Genomic DNA, 21,334 nt, shown 5'->3' with positions numbered 1-21,334 from the left:
CTCGCCGAGCAGCTGGCCCAACTGCATGGGCACCCCGCCTGACCCAAAGAAGGAGATCAAGAGCCTGGGGGTCTGGCTGGAGCCGGATTTGTCCTTTAGGACACACGCCAAGAAGACCGCTGGCGTGTGTTATGGAATGCTCCGGTCGGCCCGTAAGGTTCTCCCCCTGTTACCAGAACTCTCCCGGAAGCTGTTAGTCCAAGGTCTAATCATCTCACGCCTGGACTACAGTAATGCGCTCTTCCTCGGAGCACCGGAGTCAACGTTCAAGATCCTGCAACAAGTGCAGAACGCAGCAGCAAGGCTGCTGCGGAACGTTCCGGCCAGGCAGTCAGCCAGGCCTGCTTTAAAAGCACTCCACTGGCTCCCTGTCAGAGAGAGAGTGACTTTCAAGGCCCTTTGCATTGCCCACAAGAGCATACAGGGGAAATGACCAGCCATTCTGAAGGACATGATTCGGCCCTACAAGCCCACAAGAGCTTTACGCTCTGACAACAAACACCTCCTTCAGACAAAGAGAGCCCGTTCAGGTGGCAGGAGTTTTTCCATCCATACAGCGCGGGCCTGGAACTCCCTCCCATTCTCACTACGCTCTGAACCAAATCTTCTCAGGTTCCGGAAACATCTGAAAACGTATTTATTTCCAGAATAATTGTAGCTCTTTTCTGCTCTGTATTAGCAGCTTGCTCTAGGTCTCTATAAGCGCTGGGATGCCCCTGGGTAACCGTGCGTGGTACAAAATTTGTTAATAATAATAATAATAATAACTTGCGTCGCCACCTTGTGTCACTCGTACACACTGAGCACCAAGTGCAATTTGGGTTGCTTCGTGATTCACGTCTATTCAGTGCTGTCATAACTGTATATCCTGTTTATAATTTAAATATATGATGCTTTAAGCACTTTCTAAAAACTAAATCGAGTGTCCTTTTTCATTGCTAGTAATGCTTTTGACATACATACTTAACTGTCTATTCATTAATACCTCGCGGGATATTGCTTGTTCATTTTCTCCTTGTCCCTACTGGGGCAGCACTGTTAATAAAAGCTGGCACTGCTGTCGTTTTTATACATATTACAAAATAGCCCCTACGCGATGTCCAAATCGTACTTTACAAATATCGAGGGTGCAGTGAGGACACTGCTGTGGGATGGTAAACCCCCACCCATAGCGATAAACAAACTGACGAAAAAAAGTTGGTATTCAAGGATGAGGGGGAGAAAAGCACTTCTGAATATTAAACTATATTATTGGGCCGCCCAGTCGATGGTGATCAACCATTGGGTCTACTGGATGGACAGACGTTTGATGGCTCCTGAAGGATATAAAAGGGCCCTGTGCACGGGCCGAGACATCAAACTCTAATCTGATTGCATGTAAGGTAAATTGGTCTATTTTCAGTTGTCAATTGTGTTGCAAAACGCTTCACCTGGCTAAGTTAGAAAATGTTCAATAAAACACTATTTAAAAAAAAATGTTTTTTTGCATAGCAGTTAGTGATGTGAAGTATTTATGTGAATGAAATTAGTCGGTTTCAAGAATATGAAGAAGTCGCTTGAAGGAAGATTACTTTTTGGAAAACCTCTTATAATAAAGCAAATATGTGAAACTAGCAAAGTTGTATGAATTATTACCATGTAATAGGTGGACTGTGGCCCCCACTCACTTGTGTATTTAATTTATATTTGGTCCTGTGAGTCCACCTGCAGACACTAGCCAGGGGGGGTACTGCTCAGCTCTCTGCCTCCCTGCACCCTCACCTCACATCCTTCACCAGTAGGTCATGTGAAGAAACATGAATCCCATGACATTCTACATGCAACATGGCTGGATTGGATGAGAATCAAATGGTTTAAACTGCACCAGACAACCAGCAGTTGATACAAATCTATGGTGGCCGCATCGGGAGGTCCCACAGCCAGCAGACAGTCACCCTACGGGCACTGCCCCTTGGCACCGCTGGCGATCTTGAGAAGCTAGGTGCCTCTCTGCTGAGGATTCCAGGAGGTCAATAAATTCCACCGGTCACTCAGGGCCAGGAAATGCCCCCTTAATGTGGAACCGTTTCAAATCAACAGTCACCTCTGGAAGTGAAGTCATGACTGAACAAAACTGCACATTCTCTCAGTTATTGCTTTCAGTAAAGTGCTCCAGGGGGGTAAATGACTGATCACCCCCAGCTTTTTGGACTTTTGCTGCTGTTTTTTGACCCTGAATGCACGCAGGCCTATTAATGAGACCTCAGTGCTAGTGCCCCGACCCAGAAACTGGTATGTCAAATTGTCCTTTATCCTATTGGCTAATCGAGCTTTACTGTCATCCCCTAGTAAATGGTACCCAGGACATGTCAGTAAAACAAGACGCCCACCCCCACCATCTGCAGAAGGAAAGAACAATTGTTAACTGCCGAACCGACGGTCATTTAAAGCAATGGCAAAGCCAGACTCTTCCCCCGATATATATGTAAGTAATCCCTACAGTAAGCCTATCCAGTCCTAAGGCAGGCTGCAAAATATTCCACAGATAGAACATGCAATTTTACAGGTTCCAACCGTAAACATGCCAAACGAATAGTTTCGTACCTGTCTGTGTAGTTTTGCAGCTTGAAGACTTTCTGGATTCACTATGCAGTGCATTTTTCCTCTGTCTAGTGGTTGGGACCGGAATCGTAGTCTTTTCTCTTTTTTTTTTCTCTTCGTGGCGGAGGTAGGCGTTGACGTCCCACCATTTGGTGTCCTCCTGTGACGTCAGCACGCTTCCTCCGGAAGCTCCCACCTTTGGAAGCCATCTTTGGATTCTTTTTCCTTTTCCTCTCTCCTTGGTTTGTATTGTGATTTTCCCCTCTTTTTTTTTCCTTTCTTCTCCTCCTGCCTCATCTTCCTGGCGGAGGTGGGTGGGTTCGCTAGTGAACCCAGAAAGTCTTCAAGCTGCAAAACTACACCGACAGGTAAGAAACTATTCGTTTTGCAGCGTGAATCTTTCTGGTTTCACTATGCTGTGCATAGACTTCGTAGCGGTTTGCTATTTTTGTGGTGGCTGGGTGGAAGATGAGCGTTGGCTGTTGAATATATGTTGAAGCACTTTTTGTCCTACTTGTGCTTCCTTGCTCATTCGTATATCGAAGCAGTAGTGCTTAGAGAACGTGTTCACTGAAGCCCATGTTGCCGCCAGGCAAATGTCTTGGATGGGTGTGTTTACCAGGAAAGCTATTGTTGCTTGATTCTTTCTGGTTGAGCGAGGTTGTGCTGCTCCTTGTAGTTCTTGACCTGCCTGCTTGTGGCAGACTTGGATTGTTAGTGTGATCCATCGCGCAATGGTGTTCTTAGTTACCGGTCTTCCCAAAAAACTGCTGGCGAAAGACACAAAGAATTGCTTTGTTTTCCTACAATTGTTGATCCTTTCAATGTAATGCATCACTTCTATTCTAGCATCTAAGGTGTGCAGTGCTCTCTGCTCTTGTGGATGGTTTCTGGAAGAAACTTCGTATCCGTATTGTCTGGCTTATGTGGAACTTTGACACCACTTTTGGCATGAAATGTGGGTCTGTTCTCATTACCAGCCGGTCATTGTGAATTTGAATGTAGGGTTCTTGTAGTGTTAGCGCTTGCAACTCTCTCACACTGTGTAGCAAGGTGATTGTCACCAGAAAGGCTGTCTTCATGGTGAGCATATGTAGAGAAGCCTTGTGAATGGGTTCGAATGGTGCCTTCATGAGTTGTGTTAGAACTACATTGAGGTTCCATGCCGGCGGTGGCATCCTTTTTGGGGGGGGGGGGGGGCGATTTATTTGGCCCTTCCAGGAATCTCTTTACCACTTGGGATGTAAAGAAACTTTTCCCTGTGTCTCCTCTTGTATTGGCTACTATTGCTGCCAGGTTTACTCTTAGCGAGGTGCAGCTTAGGTTACTCCTTAGCAAGTGTATTAAGTACCTTAGCACTGTTGATTCCTTGGTGATTCTCTTCTGGAGCTTTTCCCTGATGCACCATTGGGTGAACCTTTAAAATTTTGCTACACACACTTCCGTGTGGTGGGCCTCCTTTCCTCCCGCAGCACCGCCAGTGTGCTCCCTGAGAATTTTAGGTGCGCAAACTCAAAGTCTTCAGGAGCCAAGCTGCTAGGCTGAGGCTCTCTGGTTCTGGGTGGAGCACCCTTCCGTTTTGCATCAAGGGCAGGTCTCTTTTCTTTGTGAACTTGTGTGGTGGGCCATGCGCCATTTACACTATTTGTGAGAACCAGGACTTTCTGGCCCACTGTGGTGCTACCAGTATTAGCATCATGTTGCTGGTTCTGCACTTGCTGCGCCCCCTGTGCATCAGCGGTATCGGGGGAACAGCGTAAGCAAATGTCTTCGACCAGCTTATCCATAAGGCATTCCTTTGGGTTTGCTGACCTGACTGTTTGGATGAGAGTATTAGCATTTTGCTTTCTGTTGTAATGCAAACAGGTCTATTTGTGGGGTCCCCCACTTCTTGAACAGCTTTTGCGTTTCCAGTGGATTGAGCTCCCACTCGTGGCATGCTGATGTCTGTCTGCTAAGTCGGTCTGCTTCCACATTGTCCTTCACTGGTAGATGTATCACCAGGAGGTCCATTTGTAGTGGGATGGCCCATCTCCATATCTCCTGCGCTAGCCCTGGTAGCGCCACCGATTGTGTTCCTCCCTGCTTGTTGATGTAGATTATCGTTGTGGTGATGACTGTTTGTATTAACACCCTGTGCCAGTATAGCTGCTTCTGGAAGGCTTTCAAGGCTCAGAACATGGTCCTCAGTTCTAGGTAGTTGATGTGTTTGCCCGCATCTGTTTGTGTCCACAAACCCGTCACTGGTTCATGTGTGCTCCCCACCTCATTTGGGATGCGTCCGTTGTGATGTTCACTGTTGGAATTGATGGTGTAAATGGCTTCCCCTTTGTTATGTTCTCTTTGCTCCACCACGCTATATCCTCTTGCACTACGCACATAACAACCACTAGATCTTCCCACCTCCCAGTTGCCTGTGACCATTGCTGTTGGAGCCATTCCTGGAATGATCTCATGTGGAGTTGAATATTGGGGACCAGGTGTATGCAGGATGCTATCATCCCCATGAGCTTGCTCACTGTCCTCACTGTCAGAGCGTGCCCCTTCCGGTATTGACATGTCTCCTTCAGTAGGGCGAAGGTTCTCCTCTCGCTGGGGAACACCCTGCCCTGAATGGTGTTGATCTGTGTGCCTAGGAAGATCTTCACCTGTTCTGGTTCTATCGAGGACTTTCCCCAATGTACCGAAAACCTAGCTCTGTCAGCGTGCGCGTGACCCGCTGAGCATGTAGTTTGCAGTGGTGTAGGAGTTCGCCTTTACCAGCCAGTCGTCAAGGTAGGGATATACATGTATTCCCTGCCTCAATAGGTGCGCCGCTACCACTGCTATTTACAACAAGGGGTGGTGAGGGACAGAGTCTCTGAATTAAGCAGAAAGCTCTCACCCATTCAAGAGATCAGGGCTAGATCCAACACCGTTTTTTAGCTCACTGCACCATCCCAGTTTCAGAACCTGGCTGTATGCAAATTAGTCTGTTCCTGTCCCAGTGCATGATGGGAACAGGGCAAACCAAACTACAAAAGCCAATTCTTACACTGGGAAGGAAACAAGCTCCCGGGGACCGGTTTCTGGCATTACAGCCGTCTTCGGCCCGGTTTGCTTGAATCCTGATGGTGCAATGAGCAAGGGTCTCACATCTGAGAATACCCTTCCACGCTTAGGGTGGACAAAAATATTTACAACAAGGGGTGGTGAGGGACAGAGTCTCTGAATTAAGCAGAAAGCTCTCACCCATTCAAGAGATCAGGGCTAGATCCAACACCGTTTTTTAGCTCACTGCACCATCCCAGTTTCAGAACCTGGCTGTATGCAAATTAGTCTGTTCCTGTCCCAGTGCATGATGGGAACAGGGCAAACCAAACTACAAAAGCCAATTCTTACACTGGGAAGGAAACAAGCTCCCGGGGACCGGTTTCTGGCATTACAGCCGTCTTCGGCCCGGTTTGCTTGAATCCTGATGGTGCAATGAGCAAGGGTCTCACATCTGAGAATACCCTTCCACGCTTAGGGTGGACAAAAATATTTACAACCCCCTTTTGTAAATTGATTTTGGCCACTATAGGTGTGGCAGGGTATACTCAGACATGAGTCCCTTTCTCACTGCTCCATCAGGATTCAAGCAAGCCGGGCCGAAGACGGCTGAAATGCCAGAAACCGGTCCCCGGTAGCTTGTCTCCTTTCTGGTAAAGAATTGGCTTGGTAGTTTAGTCTGCCCTGTTCCCATGATGCACTGGGCCAGGGACAGACTGATTTGCATATAGCCAGGTTCTGAGCTGGGATGGGGCAGTGAGATAAATAACGGTGATGGATCAAGCCCTGATCTTTGGACTGGGTAAGAGTGGTCTGCTCAATTCAGACACTCTGTTCATCACCACCCCCTTTTGTAAATTGATTTTGGCCACTATAGGTGTGGCAGGGTATACTCAGACATGAGTCCCTTTCTCACTGCTCCATCAGGATTCAAGCAAGCCGGGCCGAAGACGGCTGAAATGCCAGAAACCGGTCCCCGGTAGCTTGTCTCCTTTCTGGTAAAGAATTGGCTTGGTAGTTTAGTCTGCCCTGTTCCCATGATGCACTGGGCCAGGGACAGACTGATTTGCATATAGCCAGGTTCTGAGCTGGGATGGGGCAGTGAGATAAATAACGGTGATGGATCAAGCCCTGATCTTTGGACTGGGTAAGAGTGGTCTGCTCAATTCAGACACTCTGTTCATCACCACCCCCTTTTGTAAATTGATTTTGGCCACTATAGGTGTGGCAGGGTATACTCAGACATGAGTCCCTTTCTCACTGCTCCATCAGGATTCAAGCAAGCCGGGCCGAAGACGGCTGAAATGCCAGAAACCGGTCCCCGGTAGCTTGTCTCCTTTCTGGTAAAGAATTGGCTTGGTAGTTTAGTCTGCCCTGTTCCCATGATGCACTGGGCCAGGGACAGACTGATTTGCATATAGCCAGGTTCTGAGCTGGGATGGGGCAGTGAGATAAATAACGGTGATGGATCAAGCCCTGATCTTTGGACTGGGTAAGAGTGGTCTGCTCAATTCAGACACTCTGTTCATCACCACCCCCTTTTGTAAATTGATTTTGGCTACCACTGCTAGGCATTTTGTTAAGACCCTTGGTGCGGATTGTAGTCCAAAGGCTAAGGCTGTGAACTGGTAGTGTGCTTTGTTGATGGCAAATCAGTATATGTTTGTATCTTTGGTTCATGGGAATGTGTAGGTAGGCATCTTTGAGGTCTATAGTGGACATGAAATCCCCGTCCCTTATTTGTGGTATAACTTCCTGTAGGGACGTCATTTTGAATTTTTGAGTTTTTATTTACTTGTTTAAGAACCATAGGTCTAGGATGGGTCTTAATGTTTCGTCCACTTTTGGTACTAGGAAGTAGTTGGAGTACACTCCCCTGTTTCCTTCCTTGTACGGCACCGTTTCTTTTGCCTCCTTGTGGAGGAGTTCTTGTGCCTCCTGCAGAAGGAGCGAGAGCTCTTTTGGCTAGTGTGTTTTGTTGGCTGGCCTCCTGTTTGGTGGCGTTTTTTCCAGTTCTATACAGTAGCCGAACTGTATGATGTTGAGAACCCATTTGTCCTATGTTATCTTCTTCCACTCCTGAAAGAAGAGTTTTAGTCAGCCTCCTACCGGTGATACATGTACGAGGATTTTTTCTTTGTGTGTGTCTAATTTTTTTTTAGTCTTTTGCTGTGCCGCCCCTCTGGAGATGTTGTCCAGGTGGGCATGTTTGATACAGCGGAGTCACTTGGAGGCGGGTTGCTGTCCCCCTCTTCTCGTTTGTCCCCATCCAATCTAGCGCCCCAGAAATACTGGCCTCTTGGTTGGTCCTGCCAGCTTTGCCGTTGCTGACCCTGCTGTTGCACCTGGTTGCTTCCTTGATAAGTCTGCTGGGAGGCCTGGTGCGATGCTCCCGGTTGGCTTCCTCCTCTGCCGGACGATCTCCTTGAGGGTGTGCCCCTTCTCATCCCTCTGAACTGCAGTGCTCCCATGGACCGTTTCATTATCCTTTTTGAGTTGTGTCAGCTTTTCGTCACCTGGGGTCCCAAACAGTTGTTCCCCGTTGAAAGGCGTATTCAGAATATTGTTATGGACTTCCGGTTTGAAACCCGAGATCCTCAGCCAGGCATGCCTTCTCTCCGTAACTCCAATCATCATAAACATGCTGGAGGTCTCTGCTGCAACCAGGGCCAATTTTAGGTAGGTGTTGGCCAGCTTTTTGCCTTCCTCCACCAGGTGTGTTGCCCTCAGCTGGTATCTTTCCTGGAGATGTTTGAGCAGCTGCCCGACTTTCTCCCAATGTTGGTGTGCAAGCCTGTTTATCAGGGCATTGGAGTTCGCATTGCGCCAGTGAATCGCCACATTCCTCTCTACTTTCCTCCCCATGCGGTCTATTCTCTTCTTCTCTTTGTCTGGAGGTGGCCCTGGGTTTGTGGGAATGTTAGCCCTCTTTCTGGCTGTTGACGTTATAATGGAGTCAGCTGGCATGGATCCCTGGATATATGCTGAGTCCTTCAAGGAATACTGGTATTTTTTCTCTGTTCTAGGGGTGACAGATCTGCAGGCTGCTGGCACCTCGAAAGCTTCCCTGAGCTTGTCCAGCACACTTGGGAGCATGGGTAGGAAGTGGCTCCTGGTTTGAGTGGGGAGCAGAGTCTCCAAGAGAAAACAGGCCTTTGGTTTCTCTTCCTCTAATTTAACCTCATATGTTGCAGCAGCATTCTTGTTGACCATGTTGTAGATGCCAATGTTGTCTGGCGGTGAAGGCCTCGACGGATATGACTATGCTCTCCTCCGAGCTTTCGGCATCTAGGTACTGCCATTCCAGGTCCTGTGCCTCCGAGGATGTCGAGCCCAAGTATGTCCGCTGATCGTCCTCGCCTTCTCCTTCATAATAATACAGGCCCTCTTCGTCCTGTTGCTCTGCTGGTTCAGGAGATTTCGGCGGCTCGTCTGCGTCAAACTCCTCCTCGACTTCTGTTTCGACTACAGTCGTGGGCTTGGGAGGGATGGTGTATCTGCTCATCTGTTCGTCGAAGTACTTTTTCCTCTGGAGAATGCTGTTCATTTCGGCCTCGAGCCTTCTCTTCTTACTCTCCATTTCGGCCGCTTGTTCGGCTTCGAGAGTTTCGGCGCTTCTCTTCGAGGTAGTCGATGTCTCCTTCAGCTCTTTTTCCTTCGGAGTCGAGCATGCCTTTTCGGGCTGGGCTTTGATGACCTTGGCTTTTCTAGATCTTTCGGTGTCTGGGAGTCCTTTTCGAAGGATACGCTGGGCTATTTGTCTGTGGACGTAGCTGTGGCCGTCGAGTGTTTCGACACCGGTGCTCTTTGAGGACTTTGGCTCAGTTTTTCGAGAGTCTGTAGGGGCTTTAAGGGTCGATGTCTCTTATCTCCTTTGTCGACATCTTATCAGTCTCTGCGACTGTGTAGTCCTCTGGTCCCTCGGCGATGTTGTCCTCTTCTCCGCTGGAGAGGCCCAAGTCCCGGAGCGACAGGGTTGTCCTTGCCCCTGCATGGTTCGCTATGCTCTGTCTCTCCCTCACTCTGAGGGTCTTAGGGGTGAATGCCCTGCAGGCGTTGCAATCCTTGCTTTGGTGGTCGAGTGGCAAGCAGAGGTTGCAGACTGGGTGCTGGTCCTCCTGCGCGTACTTGTGGTGGCAATTACAGCAGAATTTAAATGGAGTTTTCTCCATTCATGCACTCAGGGGGCCCTCTGTGTGCGCATTCTCAGTTGGACATCGAAGTTCTTTATCTTCCTCACCCTATTCGCCGCGCCGGCTCTGTGCTCATGATTGGTGTGATGAAAAATTATAACTTTTGGTGTTTTCTGCTTGATTCGATTATTCTCTTCTTCAAAAACTCTGGAACTCCTCGGTGACGATCCAGACCCAACGGCGGAAAAAAGAATATGAAGATGGCGCCCCAAGGTGGGAGCTTCTGGAGGAAGCGCACCGACGTCACAGGAGGACACCAAATGGTGTGACGTCGACGCTCACTTGGGCCACGAAAACAAAAAAAAGACTATTCCGGACCCAACCACTAGACTGTGGAATAATGCACGCTATGAGGAACAAAGGTCCTTAGCTTATCAGAATCATGAAAAACAATGTAATATAGGCCATAATAGGAAACTATATTTTGGTCCTCTGCCCAGCCGGACAGGGTATTTATTTGAACCAAATGAACAAAAAGGATAAATGGTTAAGAGGCACAGTCCTGTACCATACTCAAGAAAGACAAACATCATATAAGGGAAGGATTCTCAGGCAAGAAAAGGGGGAGCAATACTGGCCACTTTTAACTCAGTGTTTGAATAGAAGTATTGCCAGGGCAGTGCTAGACACAACAAAATGAAACACAATGGTAAGGTTGTGAAAGCATTATGTGAAGTCGACATTTCAATCCCTCTTGCTCAATTACATGGGACCATCATCAGGACTAAAATTGACAACATTTGCCTGCCTGTAATAATACATCCGCCTGTTTAGGAGGAAATAATGCACAGCATAGTGAATCCAGAAAGATTCACGCTGCAAAACTGTTTTAACTGCGGAAAAGCTTGGGTGCCCAATTGGAGAGTTCAGAGGTGCACACTGCCCCCTCAGCAAACTCTGGAATGGTGCGACCTAAGTAGGTCATCCAAGGTATCAAACATCTCATTCCATTAAGCAAGTAAAAACAGTCGAAAATGACATCTGTCAGATTGGAGGCATGAGCCTCGAACGCAGTAATTGTATGCTATGGGAGGTTCACTGCATAGACACACTTGCAAGACTTCAGATTTCCCAATAATCATGTGGGTTAAAATTCATTAGATGAGAAGCGGTGCTTGAAACTCAATATTTTGTCAAAATAAAACATTTTTAAGACCGTTAAAAAAAAAAAGACTAATGTTGGAATTTACTTAGGACTTTTGCATACACGCAGACAAAAGCTCCCACACCCAAACACCTCACGATACCCGATTTCAGGCACCCGTACCCAACTTTTGGGGATGGAGTTGGCCTAACGGCTAGGAGGCGGACCTCGAATCTGGGGAACTGGGTTCGAGTCTCGGCAAGGACACAAACCATCCTTTGATTCTGGGCAAATCACTTAATCTCCCCGTGCCTAACAAAAAGAAGCATTGGCATAGCCAATAGGTTTCGCCTTTGGGACCTTATAATTGTTTAGTCATGCAACAGTTAATATTGTTGCACCAAGGATATTGTGCTGCATAATTAAATACTTACAAGGTCCCAAAAGCGAGACCTATTGGCTTTACCAATGTCTTTTTTAAAGAGATTTAGGAGATTAAGTGAATTGCCCAGAACCACTGGCTGTTTTGCCTATCAAAGACTTCAAACCTCATTCCTCCAGTTCCAAAGTCGACAGCTCTGCTAATAGTGCCACATCACCTGCTGTGATCTAGGGCAGCACAAGTAAAATACAGGGGTATATAGTAGGAATGAAGGGTGGCACAAGTAAAAGACACAGGCATATAATGGGAAGGAAGGGTGGCACAAGAGAAGGGCATATAGTGGGAATGAAGGGTGGCACAAGTAAGAGACTGGGGTACATAAAGGGAATGAAGTATTGAACAAGCACTATAGGGGGGAGTTACTGCGAGGGAGGTAAAGAGATTATAAATGGGACAGACTGGAAGGAGGCTGGTGGTACTGGAGTGAGGGTGGTAGTCCGAGCAGAGTGAAATAGGCATGGAGGTGGTATCGACCATCAGGAGGGTGCTACAGGAAGCTGGCCATGTACAGGGAGTGAAGCCGGAAGGGTGGTGGTGTAGCGTAGCCAGGAAGGTGAACAGCACGGAGATGATAGATGCAGAGGGACACAAAAGCAGGGTTTTATGGAAAGGGAGGGCCATATAGACAGAGTGAGGGTGGTACAAGGATAGCACCGAAGAGGTGATAGATAGGACGACGAGAAGCAATGCACTTTGGGGATCTGACAGGTAGGAGGGGGCAGTGGTCCGGGGAGAAAAGTGAAGGGAAAGGTGGAGCAGAGCCAGGAAGGATAAAAGTTGGAGAGGCCAAATGGAGGGTAAGGGACAATGCAGGGTGGTGCGAGGTGGTGGGTAGTTTGTAGTACAGAATTGCAAAATGTAGTGTAGTTAGTAATGATTAGTGCAAAAGCGCTGGCTCTGGGAGGGTTTGTAGTGAGTAGTGATAGCTGTGAAGTCCTGTATGGGATTGTGAAGGATTGCAGACAGAGTAGAAGCTTGCTTCGCAGTAAACCTCACCTCCGATAGCAGTGATAGCAGGGTGCCGAAGGAAGGTTGGTTTTTGGGTTTGTGGGTCCAGCTCTTGAGCATGACATTGTATATAGCTGTGGGCTCCCAGGGCACCGCTGCCCTCCAAAGACCTGGCACCGCTGCTGGCGGATGGGTACCCGCGCGAGGATTGCGTGCGCCTCGCGCTCGAGCAGCCACGCGGGCAAAGTTCAGTGAACTAAATACTTCACTCCGGATTAAGGAGAGTAATTGATTTGGCATCCGCACTGCTGCCGCTTCGAGTGGACTCCAGGCCAGCGCTTCTCTGCTGAGACGTTTGCATCGCGGGGTCAGTCGAGGACGTGGAAGCAGCCTCCGCCACTTTAGAAAAGCCACACCAACTTGTAATATGTGCCATCCGTGGGTAATTAGAGGGGGCAGCAGAGGGGGGGGGGGTTGGGGGTCAGCCAGGCTAAGCTGCCACTTAATGTATGGAGCTAAACTTATTTCTCAGCTGGAGGCAGTGGTTCATAACTAAGCTGCTTTAGTTTTCATTGAATCATGCCAATATGTTCATGCATTTGTAGTTAGACCTGGCACCTTGGTGTGAGTCTCCCTTCCACTTTTTGGTGCTGTGCCTCATTTTTTTTGCTGGTGTTAGCTGCTCAGAGAACTGTGCCACGGCCAATCAGTGCCACAGTGCAAGTGCTCCCTGTAGAAAATGTATATATGATTGGATTCCATGATTGGCTTATTTGGTTTACGGTCAGACCTTGTAAAATATGCCTAAGGTCTGCCATTGCAGAACCTGCGTGCAGTCTGGTACTGTCATGCTGACTAGGCAAGTGCACCCACTTGCCAGTCCCTAAACCTTCCCTTAACTTCATATTAGTCACCCCTATGGTAGGCCCAAGGGCAGGGTGCATTGGAAGTATAAGGTAGGACAAGCTCTGATGTGTATGGCATGTCCTAATTGTGAATTACAGCTATTTTCGTTTTTCACTATTGCAAGGCTACCTGTCTCATAGGCCAGAATGGGCTGTTAGAATCATTACATTCTATGATCCTAACAGACTCAGGGAACATGGTAGAAATTCGAGTTTAGTATGCTGAGCTCAGGATAATAAAGTACATCTTTTAGTAAAGTTTATTTTAATATTCTGTGCTTGCAAATACCACTTTTAGAAAATAGGTATTAGCTTGCCTAATCTTTTCAGCCCGCCTCTGCTAGGATGTGTATCTGCTGTCTGGTTCTTGTGAGTGACAGGGCTGGGGAATTCCAGGAGACAGGCTGGGGCAGCCCAGTGGTGAATAGAGAGATTTACATCCAGATGGGTGGGAGGAGTACACCTGGGCTCTGAATAGGGCTGTGCCTATCCACCACAATGCTGGTTCCACCTCCTGTGAAGCGTCTGATGTCTCTGCCCTGCACACTGAAAAGAAAAGCCTGAGTCATGTAAGCAAAGTACACCAGAACTGTGTTCAACTAGATTAAAGGCCCCCAAGCCTGAAAGAACAAAAGAATTGTGGTATAAGTATTGGGACCCTGAGCCCAAGAAATCAGATCCTGCTTTGTCAAGAAGAAACCTCTGCCCGACGAGAAGAAACTGGGAAAGCTGTAAGGAGGAGTACTGTCCCTGACCTGGGGGATTGGCCTGCAGTGGTTGCCTTGCTGCTGAAGGAGAGGAGAAAGACTGGAAAGACTTTTGCTTCAACTTGTATTTAAAGATCTCCAAGGGCTTGTGGGTGAGCTTGCCCCATGAACGAAGTCCCAGGACTATTGGACTTCCCCTGCCTTAAAGAGAGCTGCTGGAAAACGCTGATTTCCCCGTAACGCTGGAGCAAAGAGCTGTGTGTGCCTCGAAGACTCGACTTTACTTCTGTGAAGCTCCGTGCCAGGTGTCCACCCCGAACAAGCAACTTTGTGCCCCCAACGAGCCATAGCACGCGCCGTGAAAGGAGCGCCCCCCACCGCACACCTCTTCACCCTCCCCCTTCGAGCAGCACTGCTCGACGCGCACTCTGTCACGAGCATTGAAAGTACGAGCGCTTAGAGTGGCTAGGTACGTCTCGCACTCCTGCAGCGTACTGTCTGCCTCGCACCGCTCTGTCCGGGATTCGAAGGCGCTCTGCTCTCAAAGGTACGGCTCGTACGCCGCACGAACCTCAACTGCACCGCACACAGCATCGTCCCCCTTGGAAAAGTGACTCCGTGCCCCCAACGAGCCGTAGCTCGCACCGTAGAGGAGGACACTGCTGCATCCAACGCTGTTGTCTTCACCGCATCGTCCATGACTAACTCTTCCATCAAAGGTACTTTGTACGACTCGCACTCCGCGTTTGAGCGCATCGGACAGAAGCGTCCGCTGCGCGTGTTACTCTTTTTGGGTTCAGTTCATCACCTAAAAGGGGCCAAACAAAGGAATATGAATCGCACAGACTAAAAAAGATACGCTTGAACTGAGAACTCTTATTTGCTAATAGTATGATGGTCATTTTTGTCGTTACGTTGGTGTTGTGCTACGTCATATATAAAAGTTCTATTTTTATACAAAAACTAGTGTGGTGTCCATGTGTGGTGTTGTCACTGAGTACTGTATGTGTCCACAAATGCTTAGCCTATAACGCCTCTGAGATAAGCCTTGTCTGCTCGCGCCACACTACCTAGAGGGTGAGCATGGGTTATTTTAGAGGGTAATCCCCCTTACCCTGACTAGAGGAGAGGGTCCCTGCTTGTCACAAGTATCTACCTGTGCCAACCAGAGACCCTCAGATCTAACACTCCCTGAAGTGCGAGACAAGCGCCGGGGCGTGCACACACATTAATAATTTTACCTTGCTTGCACTCGCACTTTGCCTCAATTAAAGAGCGCATTTACATTGTTTCCCCGCCATTCCCGCACCTTGGGCCAGCTCTCAGCCGAGTTAGGTGCTGAGTCGGCCGGTCCCGGGGATCGTTTAGGAGCAGCCATCTTGGATAGGGAGGAAGCGCTTTGCGCAGTCCAGCGCTTAGTATAAAAGGGGACGGGCATGGCTCCGCACAGCGGACGTGCCGGACCTGCGCCGGAGTCGGATGCTGTCCCCCGCATTACACTTCCAGATGACTGAGTTATACTCCCTCGCCACCTTACTCTCGGTCAGGCCACCCCCGTTACCATGCCATCATACGAGATACCCTGATAATGTCACCTGTGGCTGTATTACCCCACTCCCCCGGGCGGGTACACGAGGACCCAACAAGCATCGGACCAGGACGCTGACAGTTAAGGGGTCAGACAGCCTGGTTATGGAGCCTGGCTTTCTCATCAACGCCAGGTCCCTGGTCAAAAATAACGTAGCTTTTAAGGAGTTTGTATCACTAAGTGAACCCCCTGGGTCTTTATAACTGAGACCTGGGGTTCGGGGGCTGCCGGTCCGGATCTGGTTGATGCTATCCCTGAGGGCTATGCCCTGGTTAGAATGGACCGAGAAAGGCTTAGAGGTGGGGGCTGGGAATTCTCTGTAGGGATGGTTTTACGTGTCGCATAGACCCCCTCTCCTCCCCCTCAGATAAATTTGAAGCTCTATATTTCTCCATACAGTTTGCCCCCACGTCTTACTTTTCTGGCATTCTCTGCTATAGGCACCCTGGCCCCAGGGCCCCATTTGCCCATGACATACTTGAATTGTTAGAGTCCTTTATCAACAGGCCTAATCTAACTCTCCTGGGTGACTTTAATTTTCACCTGGAGAAGGCTGATGACACTGACACGATGGCTCTAGTGGGGAGCCAGAAGGCCTGTGGACTAAGCCAACTGGTAGATGGTCCTACGCACCTTGCTGGTCACACGTTAGGCGGTATCTTTTCGAACGATAACAGGTTGGGGATCGGAACGCTGATCCCTTTAACTTGGTCAGATCATTGGGCAGTTCCTTTCAGTCTAATCATACCTTCCTCTGCCCGACTCCAAAAAATAGCAATTCATGGGAAACCAGAAGAAATTATAGAGAGGTCAACAATAGTTCCATAGCCCCTTTTCTGGCAGAAGTCAATTTCTCCCTCTCGCCATACTCCAATGCCGCTGCTCGAAGTCTGCCCATTGCATTAGGTATGGCTATGGACACTCTAGCACCTCCTAAAAAACATTATTCTGCTAGGAAGAGCCCCTCTGTCCCCTGGTACTCTGAACGATTGAGATTGCTTCGGAAGAAATGCAGACAAAAAGAAAGAGCCTGGCTCGCCCAACCCAACGCTCCCGAGAAGAGCCAGCATAAACAGGCCTTAAAAGATTACAAAACGGCGATAATAGAGGAAAAAAGAGCTACTTCAATAACACCACTGCTGCGCTTAAATCTTCAAGAGAGCTCTTCAAAATCATTAACTCCTTATCCTCACCCAAAACCGCTAATTCAGTTATTGAGACACAGGCGCTATGTGATAACATTGCGAACTTCTTTCACACAAAAAATAGCTGACATACACACTGCCCTAGAAACTCTTAAATTTGGAGCTGAACATCTGGCCAGCATCCACCTCACCTTTGCCTCATTCCCCGGTCATGCCTGCGGTCTCAGAAGCAAGCCCCTGCTCCCGTTTGACATACTTTCCTTGAATGTCATTGGTAGAGCTTAACCGTCTCCTTGACGCTACTAAGTCCTGTTCCCCCTTAGACCCTTGCCCTTTAAAAACTCTTAAGGCATGCAGTTAAACCACAGGCTCAGCATGGAGACCCATGTTCAAAAAACGTCGGCCTGCTGCTTTGCCATCCTTCGCTCATTAAGGAAAGTTTTGCCCCTCCTTCCCACCCAGGCCCGAGCCCAAGTGGTTAGATGTACCTTCTTTAGCAGGTTGGACTATTGCAATGCCCTCCTGCTCGGGTCCCCTGAGTTTCTGCTGGACAGGCTCCAAAGGGTCCAATCTGCGGCTGCAAGATTGGCCTTGGGGCTGCCGAGAAGATCTCACGGACCTTCCGCCCTGGCAAAACTACATTGGCTTCCTGTAAGACAAAGGATTCAATTTAAGGCCCTTTGTATAGTTTTTAGGGCCCTCCATGGTGCCGGCCCAGCCCACTTACAATCTAGGTTTGCCTGGTACATTCCTACCAGACAGCTTCGATCATTTGATGCCAAACTGGTAGTCATTCCCAGATTTAGGAAGGTCAGAGCCGGAGGTAGATCCTTCGAGGTGGCTGCCGCCAGTCTATGGAACACCCTCCCCATCGAGATTAGGCATATCAATGAACTCCTTCCGTTCAGAAGAAAGATTAAATCTTGGCTATTTCCCTGCTAGCCTGCTCCCCTCCCCTCTTTTCGTTCCACTTTCATTCTCCTCTGATTCTGTCAGCGCCAGGATGCCTGCAAGTGGTGATAGCTGCACTTTATAAATTCTCAAAATAAATAAGAGAGGCTGTCCTTCCTTCCTTACTGGAGATCATGAATATGGCCATTACCAAAGGGATTTTTCCCGTAGCCTGGAAAACCGCAGTGGTTAAACCTCTGCTAAACTTCTTAATGTTTAAAATAAATGCCAGAAATGTAGCCTGAAAGTACTTCAAGTCAAATAGTTCTTCAGTTTTTAATTCTCCAAATGATGTAAAAGTAATGAAAACGAAGGAAAAATGCCTACTTTGGTTTATTTCCTTTTTCTTCGTTTCGGAAATGCCTCAAACGCTTTGAAAAACGAAATCACCGATCCGCGGTGAAACGTTGCTATGACAACCGAAATAAACAAGCTAAAATGGCTGCCACGCTATAGAACGTTACGCGATTGCGTCATCACGCACAGGACGCGCTAACGTGATCTTCGCGCTGTTCCCTTTCGTGACTTTCCGCGCTGTTGTCTTTCGTGACGGCTGAATGAAGAAACGGAGGAGCGTTCTTCCAGCGATGACGTCTGTAAATAGAAGCGTCGGTCTCCTGTTGGGTCTCGCGTGTTGTTCACGATCCACCCGCCAGAGTCACAAATTCAAAGGTAAACACTTCAGAATTACCTTGATTTAGTATCAAATCAATAATTTCATGTTGGTAGGAGTCTTTAAAACAGGAATTTCTTCTTCTTCAAAATGATGCTCAGCAAATCCTTTATATCGATATTAAAAAATACAGTCTTTAAATTCGAAGCTTTCCCACTTAAACGAAATTTGATAAATGACTCCACATCTGTGCTGCAGTCCTCAATAAGAAGAAGGTCACCCTCGTCGCCAAATTTTGTTAAGTAATCCACAGGAATAGCTTGAGGTTGAAGTAGGTTTAATATGCAGCACAGCAACAGATAGTGCTTCTTGGCCAACAGGAACAGTGCAACTGACCTGAAGCCTAGAAGACAGTAGTGTCCTAAAGAAAACTTAAAGAAAAACAAGAAGGATTTAAAGGTGCAGTGAGAAAACATGGAAAGGAAAATGTAACAGGCCTCCTTGAATCCCGATGTCCTGAAAAATTTTCGGCCTATTACTTTACTTCCTGCCCCGGCCAAAATACTTGAAGCCCACCTCAATCGTCACCTGACCTCATATCTGGAGAGTGAGAATCTGTTAGATGTCTCCCAACATGGGTTCCGTGCGGCCCATAGTACAGAGACTGCCCTCACGGTGATTGTAAACATCAGATCAGAGGTTGACAGAGGTCAAACCACGCTGTTGGTGTTGTTGGATCTAACGGCAGCTTTCGACACCCTGTCCCCTTTAATCCTGGTCGACAGGTTGAGGGCGATAGGGGTCGAGGGCAGCGCTTTGAATCTCCTTTCCTCTTTTCTGCATCAGAGACAGCAGAGAGTAAAATTGGGCACATTTTTGTCTCCCTCCCAGGTGGTGCAATGTGGGGTCCCACAGGGCTCGGCTCTGAGCCCTATAATATTCAACATCTATGTGACCCCTCTCGTTAAAATTGTAAGATCCTTTGGGTATCAGGTACTCTCCTATGCCGATGATACTCAGATCATCGTCTCCACCTCCTGACCGACACAAGACTCTGCCCCTAAATTTAGAGCGTGCATGGAAGCGGTATCATTATGGATGATACGTAACCATCTTAAGCTTAACGGAGAGAAGACTGAAGTCTTGGTATTTGGAGGGAGTCATGAATTGTGGAATGAAGATTGGTGGCCTGTCTCACTAAGGGATTGTCCCAACCGGCACAAGCAGCCAGGAATCTGGGCGTAATAATTAATCAGGCCCTCTCATTTGACCTTCAGGTCAACAAAACAGTGGCCAAGTGCTGTACTGTCATTCGGAGACTAAAAAAGATTGCCCCTTATCTGTCCCCTAAGGCACACAGTCAACGGTCGCCCTGGTATCTTCCAGGCTCGACTACTGTAATGCGCTTTATGGTGGTATTAACAAGAAATTGATTCAGCGCCTCCAGGTGGTTCAGAACGCCGCCGCTAGGCTGGTCCTCAACCTGCCTAGGCGCTCATCGGCTACCAGGGCGAGAAAAGATCTCCACTGGCTGCCAATCCAGGCCATGATCTCTTTTAAACTCCTCTGTCTGGCCCACAGGGCGGTATTTGATTCAGGTTCCGAAGGGATTAAATCTCTAGTTAGCCCCTATATCCCCAGCAGATCCCTTTGCTTGTCCACAAAAAACCTGCTCACCGTCCCTAGATTCAATAAGGTGAGATGGGGAGGAAGAGCGTTTTCCTTCTCTGCTCCCAAACTGTGGAAAGCGCTCCCGCCTGAACTGTCCAGCCAACCCTCATGATGATTTTTCGTAAACTTTTGAAGACATGGCTGTTTTCCCTGGCTTATTAACTATTATTATATCTCCTTTCTGCTTTGTTGTGTCCATTTGTCTGTTATCTGCGCCTTGATGCCCCTTGGGGTTAAGTTATGCGCATTATAAGACACCCATTCATTCATTTAATCTTCCAGTCCTAAGGTGTGATTTAACTCCCTTTCGCTGCCTCGCGCCGCTGCTTATAAATTGATTCAAGGCTCGTATCCCGCAGGACTTTTCCTCTTTCGCAGGCAGTCGCAATGGCGGCGCGTTCGTCTGAGGCGGCGAACTCTGTCTCTAAAAAGATTGAAAGAAGAGCTCTTCAGTGAAAGTGTGGGCAGAGGGGGATACAACTGGGTACCCCCAGGTGAGGCTGGATGCCAAAAGGTTATTTTAGATGGTAATTTGAGGAGTGCAGGTCCACTATGAAACCAATGCTGCTATATTGATAAAAAAAGGTGTGAAGTTTTGCAGGTTACTGGTGAAGTTCTAAATTCTCGAAAAAAGAAATACACGTAAATTTTTTCCATGTAAATCACCAACTGTGTGCTTATTAGAGTGGTGCAGGTTTTTAATTTGCCTCACCGTCTGTGCAACTACTCAATGTATGTTTGAACAGAAAACCTCATTCCGCGCAGAGGCGTGCACGACCCAGGGCAAGGTGCAGGCCCGAGCCTAAGAGTCAAAGCGCGAGCCTAGCCGAGCCATATAAAGAAATATCAGGTAAATCATACAAAAGATTAAAGAGGCAGCTCCGAGAATCAAGCCGTCTTCTGAGTCATCACAAAAGAGCAAGCAGTCCAAGCATGCTAAATATACCCAGAGATAAACGTGCCGGACTGGCAAGCAGAAGGCGAGCATGTTTTATTTTAGCATAGTGATTTATGCCAACATAACTCCGCACTCGCTTGCTTTTTGATAAGCCAATTGGAGATGTTCACTTTTGTCAGCTGGACTGCACAGAAATGCATTGTACCGGAAGACACCCATGCTTAAAGCAAACTAAACCAGCGTGCGTGCCTCACAGCAGGGGGAGGGGAGAGAGGAGGGGGCCTGCGCGATTCACTCGCGGGAGGGAGCTGCTGGTGCCACGATAATTGCTGCCATGTGCCAGCTGCTCGCTCCCGATAGCAGATCGCCAAAAGTGCACGCGTTGCAAAAGAAAGCAATGCAAAGCGTGCACGTTTTTGGGGAGAAAAGCTATTTGATTACATGAGGTCCCCTCCTATGCAACGCATGCGCATTGCGTAGGATGAGACCTAATGAATATGTGTCCTCATATAACGTAACTAATGCTATGTAAAGCGCTCGGATGCCAGATTCGGGTCAAGTTCGCGCTATATAAAACTC

The 21,334-nt window shown here is 48.1% G+C and overlaps 1 protein-coding gene across 1 annotated transcript in view; it reads right to left on the bottom strand.

Annotated features, from left to right (window-relative positions):
- The window catches only part of LOC147689480 (uncharacterized), a 242,627-nt gene that overhangs the window by 69,866 nt on the left and 151,427 nt on the right, over positions 1–21,334 (bottom strand). The gene's annotated exons all lie outside the window — the stretch shown is intronic.

Source organism: Lissotriton vulgaris, chromosome 10 (assembly GCF_964263255.1).
Source record: "Lissotriton vulgaris chromosome 10, aLisVul1.2, whole genome shotgun sequence".
Lineage (NCBI taxonomy): Eukaryota > Metazoa > Chordata > Amphibia > Caudata > Salamandridae > Lissotriton > Lissotriton vulgaris.
Note: the sequence above shows the minus strand (reverse complement) of the source record. Positions and strands in the feature narration are given on the sequence as shown.